Raw genomic sequence first — 23,294 nt, forward strand, 5'->3', positions numbered from 1 at the left:
ACCTAAAGACACCTTTAAAAAACAAGTCACAGATTAGAGAAAAAATGTTATAAATATATATGGCAAAGGACTATTATTCAGAATATATAAAGAACTGCAAGTCAAAGAAAAATGTGAACTCTGTTTTTAAAAAAACAGGCAAAAGACAAATTACAGATATTTCATGAAGAGGATACAGGAGTGCAATAAGCACATTAGGAGATGTTTAATATCAACAATCTTCAGAAAAATTCAAGTTAAAACCACAATACATTTCACATCTAAAATGGTTTAAAAATATTCTAACACCACCAAATGCTGGTGAAGACATAGAATGTATTAGCTTGCTATTGCTGCTATAGCAAATTATCACAAACTCAGTGCCTTAAAACAATACAGATTTACCAAAGTGAGTTTCAATAAATTAAAGAAGGTCAAAGTATCGTCAGGATTGCTTCCTCCCCTCCTCAGCTCCTGCTGGCCGCCTGCGTTCCTTGGCTTTGCCCCGCTCCTCCACCTGCGAAGCACATCACTGCAATCTCTGCTTCCACTGTCATACTGCCTTCTCTTTCTGTAAACACATCTCCTTCTACCCTCCTAGAAAACACTTGTGATTACATCTAGGGCTCATTCAGATATTTCACAAAAACCTCCACATCTCAAGATCCTGAACTATACCTAGCAAGTCCCTTTTGCCGTATTAAGGAATATTCACTGGTTCTGGGGATTAAAACCTGGATGTCTTTGGGGACCATTACTCAGCCTGACGTGTAGCAACCAGAATGCTCATACCCTATTGATGTGAGTGTAAAATGGTTCTGTTCCTTTGGAAGACTGGCTGCTGCTAAGTCACTTCAGTAGTGTCTGACTCTGTGCGACCCCACAGAAGGCAGCCCACCAGGCTCCACCATCCCTGGGATTCTCCAGGCAAGAACACTGGAGTGGGCTGCCATTTCCTTCTCCAATGCATAAAAGTGAAAAGTGAAAGTGAAGTCGCTCAGTCACTCTTCGCGGCCCCATGGACTGCAGCCTACCAGGCTCCTCCGTCCATGGGATTTTCCAGGCAAGAGTACTGGAGTGGGTTGCCATTGCTTTCTCTGTTGGAAGACTGGCAAGCTCCTAAAAAGTTCAACATACATCTACCCTGTATCAAAATAATTCCACTCCTAGACATATATTCAAAAAAAATGAAAACTTAGGTTCACAAAAAGAGACTTGTACAAGAATGTTCACAGCTCCCATATTCACAATGGCCCAAAACTGGAAATGGCCCAAATATCAAAACTGGAAAAAAAAAAATTAAATTGCCGTATATTTGCACAGTGGAATACTGCTCAGGAACAAAAATGAGTCAACTACTTATCTACTTCACAACACAGATGAATCTCAAAACTATCATGCTGGGAAAAAAATAATAAAGTTATTATTTAAGAACAAAATATACAAAATATATACTGATTCCATTTATGACTTCTAACAAGTGGGGAAACTAATGTAGTCACAAAAGTCAAAATAACTGTCTCAGGAAAAGGGAGGAACACACAGGGGAATGGTTGGCCAGAGGCACAAATACCTTTCTGGGGTGATAAAATTGTTTTCTATCTTATTTTGAGAAGTAATTACATGTGAGTACACAATTTGCAAAACTCATAGAACTGAAAATTTAAGGTCTGGGCATTTATCACATGTAAATTACAACTCAACTGAAAATTAAAGGTTTGGGCATTTATCACATGTAAATCACAACTCAAAAAAATTAAAAAGCACCTGAACAAATACACTAAGAAGTTCCAAATAGGCAAAGTTAAAAGGATTTCTTAACTAAAAAACTTATCAAACCTTCAATATGCTAACTCACACTGTAAGTTTCAGAAGGGAGGAGGTGGCAGCTGATCAACGATGTAAGTAAGCCTCCATGTGTCTGCCCACAACCTGGAGGGGAGCCTCTACAAGCACATCTAGGTGTATATTGGGGGACAAGGACAGGTGTGGTGGGGGGAGGGGGCTATTATTTAAGAACAAAAACTGAGAGCCCAAATGACATCCAATCACAAAGTTAATTGGGGCAGTGGTGGCAAGGCTGCTGTACAAGAGCAATACGTTTACTACAAAAAATAAGTAAGTATAACTCTCAAAAAAGGACTCAATTATCAAAAGGTCATTCTCAAAAATGATCTTCCAGCTAAAGATACTGAGGCCTTGGTATACTTTGCTAGAAAATAATGGTCACAATCTAATTATTAATAATCATATTCATTCCCACAAAAGGAAAAAACAATTAACAGGTCCCCAACCTAATTCAGGAGACTGTCCCAAGGGTCCCAAATTTCATAAATTTACTTGGCCATAGTAACTTTTTTATAGGGATGTCTCCGGAATTTCACATAACAACACTGCTCTGACATCCTTGATAGCCCAACTGTGATTTAGATGCTAAAAATTTGAAAGGAGTCAAAAAATAAGATTATGTGACTTCCTTTAAAGTTTTCCCACTGTGAGGTAAGTAAAGAACAATAAGAACTAGACAGTAGATAGCACCATTAAGCTGTCTAGAGTGGGAGATGCTGTAAAAGGGCACATAAATAAGCGTACATAAAAATGCTCTATATTATAGTATACTAAATATTATAATTGAAAAACACTACAGTATATAAAACTACAACCTGACAAAATAAAGCAGACACATAAAACTTCACCAAACACATGTAGACATGTGCAAACCAAAGCAGACATTTGCAACTAACAGGCAGCAAAAAGCGTATTTGACTACGTTTTAAACTCTACGTAGAGTTCCTACTGTGTGTCACAAAGCACGCTCGAGTGGAGCCAGCTGCATGAGCCTCAAGACCATGTGACAGTCTTATCCGAGCGCCGAGAACATGCTTATTAATTCAATCTCTGGAAGGGAGACGTATCACAAAAGCAACAACAAAGCAGAAGTGTGAGGAGAGAGAGAAAACGAACAGCAGGCAGAAAGTTCAGTATGTTTGAGAGACAGGAAACATTTTAGGAGTTACAAAAAAAGAAGAAAAAATGCAGGTATTGCTAGAACACAGAGTACAAGGAAGCAACATAGTAGAAGAGAGGAAAAAGCAAGGTCGGTCCAATTTAAAAAACTGAAGACAGAAGTTACCGCTAATATTACGAGCACTACTTTAGTGATTGCAGAAACAGTTCACATGTGTTATTGGCCAACTGGATATAGACAGTTTAGGGAAAAGGAGGATTTGAAGATAATGGTCACTAACCAGTGTAACTAAGCAGCACAGAATGGTGCATTAATCACTATTCAGAACACAGAAACAGAAGCCAATCTGAAAACTAAGGTTCCAGGGTCAGCATTACTACATCACTTTACTCGCGTTCATCACATGACCCGGGGGCAGCAGAAAACACAGCAGAGGCTCAGCACAGGGTAGTCAGCGGAGAGCAACATGCTCCCAAGCAAGGCAGAGCAAGCAGTCCTGTGAATGCTTGGGTTCAGAGAACCCTCCAGGCACCGTAGAAGCTCCACACCTATTTTACCCTTAGAACAAAACTCTTATTCCTAAGTTACAGGAAAGAGCGCTGTTCCTTGCGAAAAACTGCCAGAACAAGCAAATACAACAAGATGCTATCTAAAAGTGCCTATACCTTTAGTTCAATTAATTCAGCCATGAAAATTATAGCTAGGAAAATGAATAAAAGTTAAACTTCTATATTACTAGCAAAATGAAAGGGATTCCCAGTGTCAGGAAGAACCTGAGTAAACAAGGTCTCTGTTTCACTTTTGTTAGGAAAAATGTTTCTTGCGAGTTAAGATGTATTTTTAGGGATCTGAAAACTTTCTATAAAATCTTTTATAAAATCTTTTTTCTTCATGGAAATGAAAACATGAAAAGTTTAAGCCTATTCTGGGTCATCTGAATGACCTCATGACCTAGTACTGTCATGATTTCAATGTCCCATGTCTTAGAAAGAGCAGTTATGATCATTTTGTGATCACTTAAAGTTACCAATCTTAACTTGTCATGTCTTAGTAATCATGGCTGGTTAACTCCTGGCTAATTATCCCTGGAGAATTTTTCAATTATGCAATAAAATAATTTTTTCAGTAATGCTAATACACTTTAATTAGTTGGGCATTTTAAATAGCTAAGGTATCATATATTTAGCCACAAGTTTTGAAATGTAAACAGATTGAGTTTAGGTTTTTATAAGGTATCTATTTCTGCATGTTTCAACTTGAGGACAAAATAGAGTAAGAAAATAAGAAAATAGATTTATGATCAAGTTATCAAAATAGGAATGAATCTTTTACATAATACAGATTTCCTTCAATAGTGTGGAAGCAAGCTCTGTACTAAAGTCAGAAATGTTTTTCTCAGCATCTGCAAGAATTGAAAAGTTCAGATACTAACCCTGCTCCTAATTCCAGCTGTGATACTTACATAGTGCAAATTTCAACAGAATAGGAAAACTTCACTTCATAGCCAAAGAAGAAAGCTTATCAAGTGATATTTTGGTAAAATTGGGGTTCCAAGATTACTCACTGGAAAGTTTCAGTTAAGTAAGAGGTCTGATTATCCCAAACTAGCAAATAAAGCCCTCAAGTTATTAATAACTGTAAAACAGTTTTGCAAATGGCATTCCCTACATTTCTTCAGTCTTCAATTTGCTATACTTCGTATACTGTTCTTTATTCTGATAAAAAACCCTATCCACTCACTATTACAAAAAAAAAAACCCTCCAAATCCTCAGAATGTTTCTTCATTTTCTTACACTGTCTTTTAGCATACAAATTTATACTTTAATCAAAATATTTTATGATACAATTTGTTAATTTCTAAAGAAATCTCTTTCTGCATTTAAATATAGTAGCAAACATTTACTAAGTGCTTACTCAATGACACATTAGTCTAACAGTCAGGTAAGAATTCAGTTGGGTGGGTATTATTATTTACAAATGAGGACTCTGAGACACAAACAGATACCTTGATTTTATAAAGATATTGCTCCTTCTAGATATTCTTGTAGATAGTTTATGTTTGCTTTTCACATTTAGGTTGCAACTCATCAGGAACTTCCATTTAAGGGGTGAGATGACAATCTAAGTGTCTCCTTTAAGGATGCCTATCTTACCAGCATGTGTGTGCATGCTCAGTCTCGCAGTCATGTCCATCTCTTTTCGACCCCCTGGACTGTTAGCCCGCCAGGCTCCTCTGTCCAAGGGATTTCCCAGGTAAGAACTGGAGTGGGTTGCCGTTTCCTCCTCCAGGGGATCTTACTGACCCAGGGATGGAAACTGCATCTCCTGTACTGCAAGCGGATTCATCACCACTGAGCCACCTGGGAAGCCCATTTTATAAGCACCATTTATTAAATAGTTTATCTGTTCTTTACTAATTCAAAATGTCACTCCTGTCACATAGCAAATCCCTGTAAATAAATGTCTCATTCAGTTCAGTTACTCAGTCATATCCGACTCTTTGCGACCCCATGAACCGCAGCACACCAGGCCTCCCTGTCCATCACCAACTCCCGGAGTCCACCCAAACTCATGTCCATGAGTCAGTGATGCCATCCAACTATCTCATCCTCTCTCGTCCCCTTCTCCTCCTGCCCTCAATGTTTCCCAGCATCAGGGTCTTTTCAAATGAGTCAGCTCTTCACATCAGGTAGCCAAAGTATTGGAGTTTCAGCTTCAGCATCAGTCCTACAAATGAATCTTCAGGACTGATTTCCTTTAGGATGGACTGGTTGGATCTTCTTGCAGTTGGGGACTTCATATTCTGCTCATTGATGTGCTTATTCATACCTACACTACTACTACTGCATTCAAGCAAGTTCTGATATTTGAAAAACGAGTCCTCCCTCGCTTTTTTTTAATTTGGATGTTACTTTTAATTTGATGGACTTCCCTGGTGGCTCAGTGGTAAAGAATTGGCCTGCCAATGAAGGACACTCGGGTTCGATCCCTGGGTTGGGAAGGTCTCCTGGAGAAGAAAATGGCTACCCGTTGCAGTATTCTTCCCTGGGAAATCCCATGGACAGAGGAGCCTTGTGGGCTACAGCCCATGAGGCTGCAAAAGAGTTGGATGCAACTTAGTGACTGGGCCTCCCTAGTGGCTCAGCTGGTAAAGAATCTGCCTGTAATGTGGGAGACCTGGGTTTGATCCCTGGGTTGGGAGGATCCCCTGGAGGAGGGAACAGCTACCCACTCCAGTATTCTGGCCTGGAGAATTCCATGGACTGTATATAGTCCACGGGGTCGCAAAGAGTCAGACACGACTGAGTGACTTTCAATTTCACTTTAGTGGCTAAACAATGACTTTTAATTTGATGTTGTCAGATTCCACCAAAACCCTACAGAACTTTGGAAGTGCAATGAATTTGTACTAATTTATGACACTATGTATTTTTATTTACGAAAATGAGATATTTCCATTTATTTTGGACTTACTACCCATCAGTAAGTTGTCTAATTTTCTCCATAAAGGTGTTCCACATCTCATTAAATTTACTTTTTCCTCCAGTTATCTTGAATTTTATTGTGGCTAAAGTGTTTATTTTTTAAAAAATAAGTATTTCAGTCATACAAAAATATATATTCAAATACCCTTGGATCTCCCATCCAGCTGTCAACTCTTAGCATTCTGCAGTGTATGATTAGATATAAGACATGACAGATGGATTTAGCTAAAGTCCTCTATGAACACCTTTATTATACCACTGTCCTTCCTCTTGCTTCTCAAGAGATAGCCACGATTTTCACTTTCCCCAATGGTCATTAAAAGGTTTTCATACACATGGCATCCCCAACAATAAAGTTTTGCACACTTCTATAAATTTGTGTCAAACTTTGACACTGCTCATGTTGCTTCATTTTTTTCACTCATTATCAGAACTATTCATGCCGATACATAAATGATCTTCAACCCTAGGACATTCATTTTAGCTGTCATACAGCATTCCACTGTATGACTCCAACACAGTTCAGTGTCTAGTCTCCTTCTAAAGAGTAGGTTGTTTCCAATTATCCACTCTTACAAGCTTCCAGCAGTAGTTTGGTATATAACTTCTCATTCATATATGAGAGCTCTTTAAGGACAGAAACTTCTGAACTTCTTGATCAAAAAAGAAACCCCACAGCGAGAAAAATGATTTTTCACTGCAGCCTCACACCCACCAGGGAAAAATGAGTTCCTATTTTACCCACTATCATCAACACATTATTTGGTCCCTCAAACGTTTGTCAAAAGCATGGGTGCCAACAGAGAGGAGGGCTGTCAACACTTAGCACTTCCCCAATTACTAAGAAATTTGAAAATATTTTCATGTTTACTGATTTTTCAGGATTCTGTTCCTTTGAATCATTTGTTCACATTCACCATCTTTTTCTTGTCCCTGTGCTTCGTCACTCAGTCGTGTCCAACCCTTTGTGACTCCATGGACTGTAGCTCACCAGACTCCTCTGTTCATGGAATTCTCCAGGCAAGAATCCTCGAGTGGGTTGTCATTTCCTTCTCCAGGGGAACTTCTTTCTAACCCAGCAATCAAATCAGGGTCTCCTGCATTGCAGGCGGATTCTTTACCAGCTGAGCTACCTGGGAATTCTTTATATAATCATCTTTTGTTAATTACACAAGCCACATATATCTTCACCTAGCAAGTGACTTTTAATGGCCATTTTTAAATAAAGTATTTCACTTTAAAGTGCTCAAATTTATCAGTATTTTAAATTATGTATACACTTACACCTTCTTAAAGATCCTTCCAGATGCTGTCACCTTTTAAAAGTCAAATTGCAAAGTTTTGCTGTTCACCGTTGCAATCTATTTTGGTGTGTGATGTAGGGTAGGTATCTTCTCCTCCCCAACAGAAATAATCAAGTACACTAGTACCATATATTGAATCATCTCCCTAGTGATTACAAATGCTACCTGTGTTTCTAGGCTTTTTTTCCCTTTCCTTCCATTAGTCTATATGTGAAACAAATACCATCACGTCTTAACCATTAAAGCTACTGAATTACGTCTTGATATCAGACAAAATGAATTCTTTCACCTTTCTGCGATTTTACTTGGAATGACACTGAGTTTATAAATAAGTAGAGGAAAATTGATATTTATGATACTGTCTCTATTCATAAACACCAGTATATCTTCTAATAATTTAATATTATATGGGTCTTACAATTTTTTCCATTAAGGTCCCACATGTTTTTATTTTTTCCTAGGTATTTTGTAGTTTGTGTTGCCATTTTAAAGGGTATCTTTTTTAAATTCAGATTTTGCTTATTGCTGGCATAAAGTAATGCACTGGTTTTTATATACAATTGAGCCTCAAACGAGAAGATTCGAGATGCTGACCCTCCACACAGTTGAAAATTCGCATATAACTTTACAGTTAGCCCTCTGTATCACAGTTCTACATGTGAAGATTCAATCGTGAATGGGGTAGTACATAGTTACTGAAAAAAAAAACACACACAGAAGTGGACAGGCAGAGTTCAAGTGTCAACTGTATTAACTTAAAAAAAAAAAAATCAACTTTATTGAGGCATAGCTTACATACAATAAAATGCACAAGATGTTAAATATGTAATTCAGTGAGTCCTGATAAATACATACCTCCATATAACCACCACCCCTGTCAAGATACAGAATATTTTCACCGTCTCAGAAAGTTTCCTTGGATCCCTTCTGAGTCAATATACCCTTCATATACTTAATTTATATCAAAGTAACTTTTACCTGTTACAGAAATTCACAAAGTTGTAATCATGCTGCAAGTACACTTCTATTTTTTTTAACAAAGACCACTTACTGAAATTAATCAAGTTCCCTTATATTCCTAATTTTCTAAGAAGTTTTGTCAAGAAAAAGTACTGAATTTTATCATATGCTTTTCTTCACCCACTGAGATTATCATAGAGCTTTCCTCTTTTGATGTGTTAATGTGAATTTCATTTACAGGTTTTCTAATGTTTAATCATTTTTACTTTTGAGACAAACCCTAATTAATCACAGTAGCTTTTTTGTTATGAGAGAATACTAACATTTTATCTAAAATTTCATTGCCATGCTTATTATTGAGGTGTAGCCTGTATGTTTCCCTTCTGATACTACATCTGTCCTGGCAGTTGGTGGTACTAAGATCACAGTAGCCCAGCAACATGATTTTTTCTCATGTATTCATTCACTGCATCTCTTCTCCTAACAGGACCCAGACCACATAACATTTTACATGACACTGGAATTACTGGTTCTTCATAAGTTGTATAGAACTTGCCCATCTGGGATTTTCACTTGGGGTTTGGATTTTTTGAAATTTTTATTTAATTTCATTTCTTTGTATTTTCTAACTATGAATTAAGATTTTAAAACTACAATCTAATCAAGTTTCATATCCTTAAGCCACTTCTGGTAATTTATTTTGCTAGAGATTTCTATTCAACCTGTTTTCCAATCTAAAGGCAAAAAGCTGTTCAGTGTTCTCCGTTTTGAAATCTCAGTTTGTCCACAGTCCTATCCCTTTTTCATTTCTAATATATTTGTGCCTTCTTTTTCTCCTCTATCCATCTTGGCTAATTTCGTCTTTTCAACTTAGCACCTTAGGTTTAATTATTTCAATTATATTTTCCCCCATTAATATTTCTCAACTTTATTTCCTTCCTTTTTCTAACTCATTACATTGTATAGTTAATGCATTTATTTTTCTTTACTAAACATTCTTAATTTTTTAATAAACATTTAAATTTCCCAGGTAGGCAAATGAGCTTCTGTTGCACCCCAGTTTTGATAAGTAGCATTTTCATCATCCTGAACATTTCTCATTTTTATGCTTCGTTCTTAAATTTAGAAATGTGTTCCAGCACACCACTATGGACTGGGAGTTGGTGCTGTCCTCCTGTCACGTTTCTGACTTAATGGTACTAGGGTCCCAGAACATGCCTTTCAGGGGACAAATACATTTGCTCTGAGGTTTGATACATAACCAAGTTTTATAAAATTCCACAGGTATCAGAAAAGAATATATCGTCTGTAATTGTTGCATGCTTGCTAACTGCACATTTCCAATTCTGTATAACCTTATTTTTTATCTATCTTTTCTTAAATTACTGTGATGTATATTAGAATCTCCTAGTACGATTATTACATATTTGTTGATTTATCCTTGTAATTCTGTCAATGTTACTGTACAGATCACTACAGACTGTCCCTATTACACCCACCTTGCCCTGCACCCAAATTCTTATGCAGAAATCTAACTCCCAATGTGATGTTATCTGGGGATGGGGCCTTTGGGAAGTGATTAGATCATGAGAGTGGAGCCCTCCTGAATGAGATTAATGCCCTTTTAAGAGAGACCCTAGGGAATTCCCTTGCCCCCTTCTGCTGTATGAGGTTACAGCAAAAAGACAGCTGTCTACGAAGTACGAAGCGAGCCCATACCAGACGCCAAATCTGATGGCACCTTGAACTTGGAATTCCCAGGCTCCAGAATTATAATAGATTTCCACTGTTTAATAACATACCCAGTCTACAGAATTTTGTTACAGCAGCCCGAATGGGGATTATGCCTAGCACAACTTTTTGCACTTCTTTACTTTAAAACTACATCATCCTAGTTTTAAGTGTATCTACTAATAAGAGGCATTTAATTAAATTTTTTTTAAGTTTTCATTCTCCTTTAACCAGTAAGCTTAATCTGAAATTATGTACTGGTTTATGGAGCTATTGAAGCTAACTTTCTATCATCTTATTTTGTTTTCTAATTCCTAAGCAATTAATTCGATTCTTTTTTCTCCTTTCCTGGCTTCTGCTTGAATGATCACATATTCATCATTTCAACCCTTTCATCCCCACTGATTTGTAGTTACATATTCTATTCCAATTCTTTCAGGAGGCACTCCTTAAATTTTTAATGGAAAACTTTAATCAGCGATTGTAGGTGAAGACAGCAAACAAAAACCAAAATAACACATAAATAAAGGAATTTAAAAAGAAAAGACAATCTCATGAGGATAGGGTGAAGAGTACGAAGAAAAGCAAAATTTTGATAACTGGAAAATGGATGGATGAGTAATAACTGAATAGATTTCAGAAACTACTACTAACTCGAAGCTACCTGTAGAGAACCATTCTATTTACACAGCAGAACTCTCAAAAGGTTAAGTCGTGGACACCACCAGGCATAGCAGGAGCTGAGGATGGGGAGGGGGAAGGAGATAAAACAGACAGGATTGAGAGAGAGAGATCTGAGAAGCAATCACCTACTTAGATCTGCTCCCCCACTGGGTAACTGCCCCTTTCCCTCTCCAGAAGACTAAACCTTTATTCTTGGCAGAGAGGAGATCAGTCTACCTGGACTGGGAAATGGGCTGGGTCCTGTTAGGAGAAGAGATGGAGTAAATGAACACAAGGCATGCTAAATGCAGACACTCCCCAGCCCTCTCCTTCATTGAGTTCTGGCTCCCAATATACTAGAAGCCAGACCTTTACCTATTTAGTCAGAACAAGACTCCTCTCTGGGGTACCTGGCCAACCTAGGAGGAAAAACATACAGACACTGAAATCAAGACTTTACCAACCAACAGTCCACTCAGATCACTCTTCAGTGAAACTGAAAGGAGACATGCCTCACCCATATGCTTAGTTTCCAATCAGCTTTTCAGACCCCTACTTTCTTAATTAAGGATTACTTGGATTATCTGAGGAAAAATGAAGCAAAAACAGAAAAACGCAGCTTTAATAAGTTTATATAGAGAAAGAAAATTATTACTGTCAAACCCACTGTCAAAATCATCACTACACCCAGAGAAATGAGAGAATATAGCAACCCTGACCAAGAGTAGCATGTTTTACAGAGGAAACAAGCTTTACAAAGGGACCCATTCAAATAGTAAAAGAAGAGCTGTCGGATTGCCCAACGTTCAAACGTCAGAGATGACAACGGAGGGAGGGGGAGTTATCAAAGAAATCAAGAAATATCCCCTGAACTGAAAGATAGGAGCTTCCTGATTAGAAAGGTCCATCAAGACCCCAGGCCAATGGATCAAACATGCCCACATAAAGGCTGGTGGCTGTAAAACTTCTGAATGCTGAGGACACAAAGGAAGAGCCAAAAGTTCCCAGATACAAATTTTTTAAAAGGTCATATAGAAAAGAATCAGAATGGATTTGATTTTGGGAACAGTAACACTGCATGAAGCCAACAGAGCAATGCTCTTGTAATTCTGAAACACAATCACTTTCAACCAAGAATTCTATTAGCCACCCAGGACTGAATAAGGGTATTTTCAGAGATACAACATCTCCAAATATCTTCCACATACACTCTCTCTCAAAGAAAGTCCTCAAGGGAAGGATATGTTTTATAAAAAGAAAGGAGAGCAAAAGAATAAGAGATCTAACAAAGGAGAAAGGCTAAGGAACCCCATGAGAGTGGAGGGCGATCCTAGGACAACTGCTGTGTACCAGTGTCGGCAACCAGTGCAGATTGGAACGGGTTCAAACAACATGCAACAAGAATGATACCAGGCTTCTCTCCAAAGTGGACAAACATCGTAAAAGTCATGGAAGCATGACTGTCACTGATGAGACCCACTAAACATTGAGAATGAATGTGGCAATAAATAACCACCTGGTCTGTTTTAACCAACATCCAGATTTCTGATCCTATAGATTAGAATGCAAAGGAAAAAAACCTACCTGTTAAGAGGAACTCTCGTTAAGTCCAGACATGTTTATATACATATGGAATTTCAGACCCAGGGCCATTCAACAAAAATAGGATGCAAACCACACATGAAATTGTAAACTTTCTATTAGCTACATTTAAAAAAAAAGTAAAAATAGTTGAATGTAATCATAGTTAAAAGTAATCCGCCAACAGTCAGACACGACTGAGCGACTGAACTTAATCATTTTAATAATGCAATCAGTTCAGTTCAGTCACTCATTCGTGTCCGACTCTTTGCGACGCCATGGACTGCAGCACGTACTAATTTATCCTACCATGTCTAAAAAGGGTTTTCCCAGGCGGTTCAGTGGTAAAGGACCCGCCTGCCAATGCCTGAAACACAGAGACAAGGGTTCAACCCCTGGGTTGGGAAGATCCCTTGTAGTAGGAAATGGCAACCCACTCCAATATGCTTGCCTGGAGAATTCCATGGAGAGACAGGCCAGGCGGGCTGCAATCCACCAGGTCACAGTTGGACACGACTCAGCACACACACAAACATCTAAAATATTATTTCAGTGTGTAATCAGTATTAAAGATGAAAATAATTTACAGTAATTTTTTTTTTTACTTGAGTATTATAAATCCAGTGTGTTTTATACATGCAGCCTATCTCAGTTTGGACTAGCTACACTTCAGGTGTTCAAGGGCCACAAACAGCTAGTGGCTATCTACTGAACAGAGCAGCTCTAGAAGGATACAGAACTGGATAGCAGGAGGTAAGAGATCTGAGGGCGAGTTACTTTTCATCATTTACTATTTTGTTCCTTTTGAATCTGGCATCATGTGCTCTTATTATTCAAAAAATGAATAAAGTACATTTCCTAAAATATATTATAAATGTAGATATCCTCTGACCTACTTCTAGAAATCTCTTCTATGGATGTATATAATGATGCAGAAACAAAGTTATTTGTTGCAGCACTATTTTTAACACAAGACTGGAAATAAACGTCCATCAACAGAGGACTGATGAAATTTATTATAGACACACATACAAAAAATACTGTGCAACCAAAAGAAAGCTAAAAAGTACTTATTATATAATGACAAGGAATAACCTACAGGATGCATTATTAAGCAAAATACAGGATTACTTTTGTACTAAAAGGTAATGCATGCACAAAGTTGCTCATATATGCATAACAATTTCAGAACAATACAAGAAAACCTCGGAATGCTACTTGCCTTTGGAAAGGCAACAGAGTGGCAAGGGACAGGCGTAGCAAAGAGGCTTTTCAATGTGTATCTTTTGAATTTCAAGTTTGAATAATGTATTACGTACTTGAAAAACCCACTATTCAAAAAAAAGCCCAAAAACCCACTATTCTACATCTAACTAGTGTCTGCTTTTTATTTACCATGCTTGGCATTCATGGGATACTTAAGCCCATCTACAAAGACTAGTGTTTTTCTAGTTTTTCCATAGAGAAGCTTGAAGTTTGTTTTTCTCAGAGTCCACAGAAGTTTCAATGATACTGGAACAGATGTATATGTATGTGTGCATTTTAGTATACAGTTTCCAGAATTTTATCTCCTTTTCCCAAATGGCCATAGAACCCCAGCCCCAGCTACTGGATTATTTATCTAATAAATTCCCCAAGGCTTTTCCTTGACACTAACTGATTTTCTAAGCTTCTGATACCTGGAGACTTTTTTCTCCCTTGCCTCCCTCTCTAGATCAGCTATATATAAGAGAAAAAAAGCTGTGCGTTTTATTCAATATTTGAAGGAGGAGGAAAGGGCCTAATCTATGTCTCTTTGTATGATTTTAAGAAATCTAGATAAAGGGAGTAGTCAATGATGGCAAACACTGAAGTAGTATGATAATGGATAAAGACTGCTAAACTTGGCAGTTCAGAATTCAGTGATGACTTCTGCAAGGGCAGCAGGAAGGCGAATATGGAAATGGGTGACAAAAAACACGAAGTTCAAGTCTAGAACAAAGAAAGTCATTCAGTGGTGAAAAGTAAATGTAGATGTCACACATCTTCAAATTGCAAATATGAAATATTCCCCAAATATCTATATATTTATTTCAATTGAAAATCAAGTTAGACATTTCAACATAAAATACGTGAAATGTGATGGTGCTGCCTCAAAAGGAACAACAAAGTTCCTGCTGAAATAATATAAAATCACTATTAGATTTTTGGCAATCCACATTCAAATATGTATCACACGAGATAGGGGAAAAAGCAAGAGGTATTAATGACCTGGATTTTTACAACTGTTTTAGTCAAAGAAACCAGGACAATAGAAAGAATTAATGAGCACACACACACATAAAAGCCAGTTTAAAAAAACACATTTCTCAATTCTCACTGTAACTGTCTTATTCCCAAAGCTGTACATTAGTAAGGAAAGGCACTGCCAACTGGAAACCCAAGTTGGCCCCATGGAAAGCAATGGGTAATGTGCCTTTTAAACAAAAGCAAAGAGAAACATCCATGTGTTCAATTTTATGGACTGTTAAAACCTAATGTCAGAGCTTGAATTTAACCCTAAAAAGCAGGTTATCAGTTCAGAGAAAGTCCACATTAAAGGAGGACTGCTGTGCAAAGAAAGAGTCTATCTGTTCTTCAGTTCAGCTATATTCCTTTCACTTTTAATGAGTTGTGTGCAATCCATAGGTCTATATTCAGCTTATGAAGATAAAATTACATACTCATTTATCATCCTCAGATTGTAAAAAAGGATGCAATTATTAAGAGACTACACAAGCCCAGACTCAAATCCGCACAAATATTCAGTACTCCAACTTACGCCCCCACCAATCGGGTTCAAGTCCTCAGGGTGTAAAAGTCCAGTTGAAACAAAGACTAGAGAATGCCCAACAAAACTTTCAACTAAAATTAAATATCCATTTCCTCAGTTACAGTAGCCATATTTCAAGTGCTAAATGGTCACATGTAGCTGGTGTCTATTATATTGAAAGGTGTGGGTCTACAGCAAAGATTCTTCTCTACAACGTATTATTCCTCCAGAGCTTCAAAGGCTTCCTGGGGGTAAAAGAATGACAGGAAAACTGTACAGGCAGGACCTTAGTAACTGCCACTTCGCTTACATTCCGAGATTCTGCATAATGTTGCTGTTGCTGGCAGGAGCCTTCCTTCTGGTTGCTGTTGTGTGCACATAGGTCTGTGTGAGGTTTAAAAACTGGTTTAGAGCAAAAATAACCAATGCACAAACCTCAGGCCAAAGCGGGACCCTCCTGATACTTAAAACATTACACAAAAAGTTTAACTGGCCAGCTTACCTGAACTACAGCCTAACCACCTGTCTATAAAGTAAAAACATGGTCTAAACAAGGAAGATTTGCATTCACTGCCATAGATAGAGCATCTCTAGTCAACAAAAAAGTTTCCATAGTTCATTCAAATCAAGGGAGAAAGCCCATGTGCCCAGCTTCTACTGCACCATTTATCAGGAGTTTATTCTGTGAACTTTGAACACCAGATTCACCACCCCACATTTTGTAATGAAGTGTGTGATTAAAACGGAGCATTTCTTTAATATTTACAAATCCTTAACCATTATCTCTTTATAGACTTTTTGGAAAAAGCTGAAGTAACATATGCAAATGTACTTTACCTTAAACAGGCAAACTACAAGATCACAGATTTACTACACTACGTCCTCAGATGGAGTTTTTGAATTGAAAGACTCAAGGTAATAAATGTGATGAACTTGCAGTGGCTCCTCCCAGTTATTCTTCCTTACTAGCTGAATACTTGAAACCTGAAGCTATGCCTACCTCCTCCAAGAGAAGGGAGGTGGTGGGAAAGGGCACTACAGATTGTTTAAGGAAATGTAGGTTTTCAGATGCAAACTGGACATGGGTACTGAACAGATCAAAACTAAAGTCTGCACTCACATTCCATTGTTCCAAAATAATCCCAAGATTTTGAAAAATTACAGAACTACCTGGAAGAGTGACAATTTCATAGTAAAATTTTAATGAGAATCAATCGCTTTAGGATTTGTTTTCTTAAAAGCACAAACCTAAAGACAGATCTAAATGACCACGTATCTGCTCTCTCTCAGTGTGGCTCACTTATTAGCTAAAAGAAACTCATACACTCTAGAATGTATGGCAAGTGTGTAAGCCACAATTACCCTAACTACCTTAATATTTTTGGCTAACTAGCCAAACCAGAGGCAGGGTCCAAACCTACCTGACTTGGCAAAATTACATCCTTCCTACATGAAACTACTGAAATTGAAACTCAGAGCTATCCTTGAGATGTCTACCTATAATCAATATTGAAGTATGTCCTAACTGAACAGATCACAATTATACGAATCTGGAGAAATGATCAAAATTAAATCAGAGATAAGCAATAAGCCTCAAACTGTGCATTTTTAAGCAAAAAGGGCTGGATTACTTTTGTACTACTAGGTTTTTAAAAAGTTCTTTTTTCTTTCTCCCCAAATAGCTAAGGCTATAATTACAAGGTCACCAATTAATATTATATTTGATGGAGTAGATGGTTTAGAAAGTATAATCCACAGATAGGAGAGAGGAAGATCCAAAAAAGTTATTAAGGCTCATATTGAACAGAAGTCACATAAGAGGCGTGAAGCCCTCAATAGACAGACTAGCCAACTGTCCACACTGGTTCTAGAAATCACTAGCATACTTACTTTATCTTAAAACACAAGTGAACAACTGTACATGACACCCCTGCAGACTGACAAATAGAATGACTTTCTCTGAAGAACAGGTGTGGGTGCTATACCATTCAGATCACCTTTCTTTACTACTGGCCTAGCATGAAAGATTTTTCAGTCTGGAATCAAGGCCCCCAGAATGGTAAAACAAAAGAAAAGCAGCTTGGTCACAGTAGGTACTGTGGATCTTTCATCATGAAACAAACCATTAGAATTATGTTCTACTCCTTTAAGAACATGTGTTAATCATCCTGAATGACGATCTAAAGTATATTATGTCGATTACCACACTCTTTAAATAGATTTTCCCAAATATGATTTAAGCTAATTGATGAACATTCATTACTATGCTTTCAGGTCTGGTCCTGCACTGAATGGTTCCAGACATGCTAGTTAGGCTCTGAGTATTTGTTTCTGTGTCTTGTAGATTATCTCCATTATCCTCACCAAGCTGCTATCTGTTTTATCTTACAATGGACAGTAGGCTAACAATTCCCCATCCTCCTAGTCCACTCCCCACTAGACTGGTCTCAACCGCCCACGTTACCCACCATCTATTTGTCTCTAATCTACTGTGGGTTAGAAGTAAGATAACCTTGCTTGTTAGAAACATATGAAATAAATGCCAATAGGATCTAATTAAGGGTGGCAATGACTCTCCCATGACTAGGGCTATAAGGTATGGACTTGGGACAATTTGGCTACCCTTGGCCTTTCTGCTTAGTGTCTGTTTCTCATATGTATGTTATAATAGGTCAAGGAGAAGAGGATAGGAGAGTTGTCCGAATTAGAGAGAAAACAAGTGAAAACTACAACCAGAAGAGAAGAAAAGAGATCATCTGAGAAGACCCTTATGTCTTCTCAGGCAGTTTTAGATACCTTCATCACAATCATTTACTCTTTCTAAAAACCTTAAGAAGTAGGTGCTATCAGCTACCTACTGTTTTCAGTCAGAAAACCAAGGCTCAGGAGTTAAAGTAATTTGTCCAAAAAACTGAGAAACTGACTGTAAGCCTTGGTCTCTCTGACTCCAAAATCAAGAGCCTTTCCACTACACACGATTACAGCCTAATCCTTATTCTTGGTTTAGCTAACTGTTTTTATACTTTATTTCTGGTTCTTTCATTGGAACCTGACCAGTTCAAGTTTGCTTTCTTTTCCTAACCATTTTCTTTAAAGTGAAGCACAAGTCACTCAGCTGTGTCCGACTCTTTGCGACCCCATGGAATACAGTCCATGGAATTCTCCAGGTCAGAACGCTGGAGTGGGAGCCTTTCCTTCTCCAGGGGATCTTCCTGACCCAGGAATCAAACCGAGGACTCCAGCATTGCAGGCGGATTCTTTACCAACTGTGGTATCAGGGAAGGTATTTCCTATAAAAGGCAATGGATAATCAAACCAAGGCCAAAGTAGGCTTCGCTCTTCAAGTGCTCACCTGCTCAGCAACAGATACTAATTTCTGAAGACTGGTCATACCTTCAATTTGTAGAGATTGTGCAAAGATGTTCCGTCTTTCCAAAAAAAAAATACATGAACTGTTCCCAGAGACGATGAGAGTGAACACGTGACCCCTTCCCCTGTGCTGTGCTCTATGCTCAAAAGAAAGCGGTGCAACCATACTTCAGGAAGTGGCTTAGTCCAGTATTACAATCTCCCTCAATTTGTATCAATACATTAACATGATTTTCTAAACACCGGAGGACAGGGCAAGGAGACATGAAGACGGCCCACTGTTCGAATTCCATGAAGAACGCGGTATACTTGTTCCCTGTTACTTCATTGCCTAGTTCAGGGCCTGACACACAGCAGAACAGTCACTTTACTGTTTAATAAGTGAGTAACTGTTACCTGTTCAATAAATACAAGTTACTTGTTGAATAAATGCATAACCCTACCTGGACTGGTTTTGAAATCTTTTTATTTCACATTTTCTGACATATCTTTGTGCTACTTGGTGGAAAACATCTTTCTTTCTACAGATAAAAATGGCTCCTCTACTCCCATCAAAAGACATGCCCCTCTCCAGCCTCTAAAAATGACTCTTGTCCCAAGAATATGAATAAGGCTCCATCTGCCAGACTGCACTAAATACAGATTTTATATGCATTACAGAAACACCTGTATATAAAAAAGCTGCTACAAAAAACGAGGCCTTAGAAGTCCTAAAGTACAAAACCAAACAAGAATAAGGAGTGCTTTTGGACCTTTTATAAAAGCCGAAGTTGAAAATATCTGCAAAATAACTATTCAATAGGTCTTTGATCAGCAGGTTATGCAGCTGACTTATTCTGTCACTCAGATTTTCCCTCAATGTGAAGTAACAAGATTTTAGCAGCACGTTTGAGGTATTTACAATATGAAAATGAAAAGGGGACCTTTTGCCATCTTGAAGTAGAAACAACCTTTGTTCTTCCTAAAGAGAATTTCTGCTGAAATGTACAAAACTATCCCCAAATTCCTACTTAAGAGTTAAAGCACATACCAAACCTGACAAGCCACAAACAACAGGAAATTACTCTGCACAGTTTCTTGCAAACTATTATTTCATGAACGTTACAGATGTGTGTGTAGAAGATTTGACCATTTCTGACTAGGTACAGGTTAAGTCACAACTTTAAAAAGTCGAACTTTGCTGAACACTTCCAATGTGAAATCACTTTAGAAGGTATAGCTACAAAGTATAAAAACCAAGTTCTAACAGTAATTTCATACTAAAAAAAAAAAGCCCAGAATGGATGTTTCCAAACACCTTACATTAATTAAAATAGATCAATGAACTATTTCAAACTGAACTTTAACATTAAGGGTTTAAGTGGGCACTCACCTTAGAAATACCCATAAATTTGAACTATTTTTATATACCACAACAACTAATTTCACAGCAAAAAAAAAAAAAAACTTAAGAAACTTCACAAATAAAATCAGTGTTGGTCTCTGACTTTGATATAAATGTTTGCTAAATGAACTTTTGGTGGAGAAAATTCTATCAATACCCTGTACAGTATGATTTTTTTTTAAGGCAAATGAAAAAACATTCTCAAACTATGACACATTTATGAAGCCCATTTTACATTATTTCTTTCATCTCTGTGAATATTTGCTTCATTTACTTGTTCACACTTCCCAAATTTAACTATTTACCTTACACATCCCCTAATCCTAACTTTTTTAAGGGATCAAAACTAGAAAAACAGCTAATGTATTATCAAAATAATAGAAAGTGTATTATCTATTAGTCTCAAGGAACGCACCCTTAACAATCAGCGGTGAAGGTTCAATTCATATGAAATCAGAAGAAAAGAGTATAAAACCATTCAGAACTCTGGAAATTAATTCAAATTTGAAGAACCATTTTTGAAAAGATGGAATTACTCCAAGCAAGTTTGCGAGATCACGTATTTATTAACAAATTAAGCTGTGTCGTGTTAAAAGTTTAAAACACCACAATTTAGGATACTTCTAACTGTAACAAACATGACAAGACTTTGATGGAAAAATGTTACCTCATTTTCGTTTTACCTGGAAATGTTTCTTTTTAAATAAAGGGTTGACAACAAACCGGTAGTATTTAGCTTTTTCAAGGGTCAAGAGGAAGGAATAACAAAACCAACCTAACTACTGTTTTTTCTTTTGTTCAGGATCAAAAGGAAACCATTAACCACGAAAGGATTAAGTAAGTAGAAGACAAAAGTACTCAATCCAAGGGCAATATTCCCCAGGAGAAAAGAAAACAATTAAAGCTGCAGGATTTGAAAACCAAGTTTGAAATACGTGAAATCAATTAGCGTGCTCTCTAAAGGCGTGTGATTAAAAAAAAAAAAAAAAAAACTAATAGGCTCCGCTCACAAGAGCAACTTTCACAAGCAAGTGGAGAAGTTAGGTGGACGGAGTACCAGCCGTGTGCGTGTTTGTGTGAGAGCACACGCTCGCGATTCTGAACCCCGAGACCAGAATGGTTAACAAAGATTACAGCACCAGAGGAGGAAGAAAAAAAAAGTGGAAGCAAAGTCTCGCATGCTCCTAACTCGGGCTTCCCAACAAGTCTCCGAAACCAGAGCTCCGTCCCTGCGGGATTTGAAAATCACCACCACAAACTACCGAGGGTGTCCGCCACGGAGGAGGAGGGGACGGGCCGGGCCACACAGCCGGCCCCCGCCCCGAGCCGCGCGCAGGCGGGCGGGCGAGCGGGCGGGTGGCTCCCGGCGCCGACCCCGTCCCCCCGGCTGCCCCGCTCCCGCACCCCCCGAGCGGCCCGGCGCCTCGCCACACCCCGGCCCCCCGGCCGGGCCAGGCGACGCGGCCGGCCCGCTTCACCGACCCCAAGCCCCACAGAGACACACCCCGGCCCCGAGGCCCCGCCGGGCGCCGCGGCGTTACCTGGACCGAGGCTCCGGGTCCCGCCCCGTGAAGAGCTCGGGGCGGGGGGGGCTCCGGGACCTTTGTTCCTTCCTCTTCCGAAGGGGATGGAGGGGCCGGGAGGGGAGAGGGGAATGGGCCGACTGGAGGCGGAACTGAAAACACTCTGGCGGCCGCCCCGCCCCCCCAGCCGGAGCCCGGCCGGCGGCCCCGGCGCGCGGGGAGGGGACGGGAGAGGGGGCGGCGCGGGCCCGACCGCCGCCCGCGGGGAGGAGGGAGTGGGGACGCGCGTCCCGCCGCCGCCGCCGCCGCCCCTCCTCCCCTCGGGCGCGCGCGCCCGCCCGCCTCGCCCCCACCCCGGGCGGCCCCCGACGGCCGAGCCGTCCTCCCCCGCCGCGCCCGCCGGCCCCACCTCCGCTTCCGCCCTGCGCCCTCCGCCGCCGGCCGCAGCGGCGCGGCGCGGCGCACCCACCTCCGGGCGGCTCGCTCGGCGCTCGCTGGCTGGTGGCTGGGAGCTGCTCCTCCGCCGCCGCCGCCGCCGCCGCCGCGGCCGCGCGGTAGCCCCGCCTCCCACCCCGGGCCGCGAGCCCCGCCGATTCGCCGGCGCAGCCCCGGGGGGCTGGCACCCTGCCGCCCGCTGATTGGCGCCCCCGGACGCCCGTTAGGGGAGTGAGGCACGCTGGCCGAGCGCGCGGCTTTGGGCGCGCGCGCGGGAGACCGGGGCAGCGAAGAAAGGGAAGGGGTTAGGCCCGAGCGCCCGGGTTAGGGCCAGGGCGAGAGCTGTGGGCTGTGAGAGGCGCGGGCCGCTACCTCTCCCCACCTCCTTTCCCTCCGGCCGCCCCGCCCTCCCGGCCGGACCGGCGGCGCACGCAGCCAATCAGCGCGCTGGGTGCTCGGGGTGTGAGCCGCGCGTCGGGGGCCTCGAATCGGAAGGGAGACGTCGCTCGCTGATTGGTCCCGCCTCCCCCGTAGAGCGTGAGGCGAGGCGCGGCCGGGCGGGCGGCGGAGGACTTAGGCGGGGTCGGACGCCCGCGGTTTCGGTTGGCTTCGTCTCTCGCGCGCTCGCACGGGAAACTCTAGGAAAGGGAGTGAGGGGCGGGGAGGAGAGGCGCGTAATCTGCCGTGAGGGCGACCACCCGTCCGTCCTGACCTCGGCCCTGGTCCCCATCCCCGTCTCTGGCCGGCACCACTGGGTGGGGCCTGTCGGAGGCCGCCGCCCGGCCCACCTTCTCTGTAGTCAAGTCGGGAGTGGAGGCGTGCTCATCCTCGGGGTGGGAGCCCCCGACGGTGGGCGAGCTAAGGGGCGAAGAGGGGTGTGCCGAAGCCTGCGTCCCGGACCCACGCGGGGCGCGCCCTGTGCGAATGAGTGGGCGCGGCCCTCGTGGTGGTAAACGGGGGCGGGGTCCGAGATGTAAATAAGCCCGGGGCCGAGCTCTTTGCTTGGGCTGTAGGGTCTGGGCAGGGGGCGGGGGGTGACGGGTATTTTTCTTGAACGGAAACTTGGTCCTGTCTTCGTTAAAAACTGGTGCTCATCATGCGTGCTCTGAATGCTCCTTGT

At 40.7% G+C, this 23,294-nt stretch overlaps 1 protein-coding gene across 20 annotated transcripts in view; it reads right to left on the reverse strand.

Annotated features, from left to right (window-relative positions):
• Nucleotides 1-22,295, reverse strand: part of SMAD2 (SMAD family member 2) — an 85,334-nt gene extending 63,039 nt beyond the window's left edge. For 9 of the 20 annotated variants that reach the window (XM_081563300.1, XM_081563307.1, XM_081563292.1 and 6 more), the window contains exon 1: nucleotides 22,209-22,295. The gene's annotated coding sequence lies outside the window, so the exon portion shown is untranslated. Of the gene's footprint in view, nucleotides 1-21,757; nucleotides 22,085-22,204 lie in introns of those variants that run through there. The other 11 variants (XM_081563303.1, XM_081563299.1, XM_081563305.1 and 8 more) reach the window with 3 other exon arrangements.
• Between the last annotated feature and the right edge of the window lie 999 nt (nucleotides 22,296-23,294).

This window comes from Giraffa tippelskirchi, chromosome 14 (assembly GCF_054371585.1).
Source record: "Giraffa tippelskirchi isolate mGirTip1 chromosome 14, T2T-mGirTip1v1.2.pri, whole genome shotgun sequence".
NCBI classification, from domain to species: domain Eukaryota; kingdom Metazoa; phylum Chordata; class Mammalia; order Artiodactyla; family Giraffidae; genus Giraffa; species Giraffa tippelskirchi.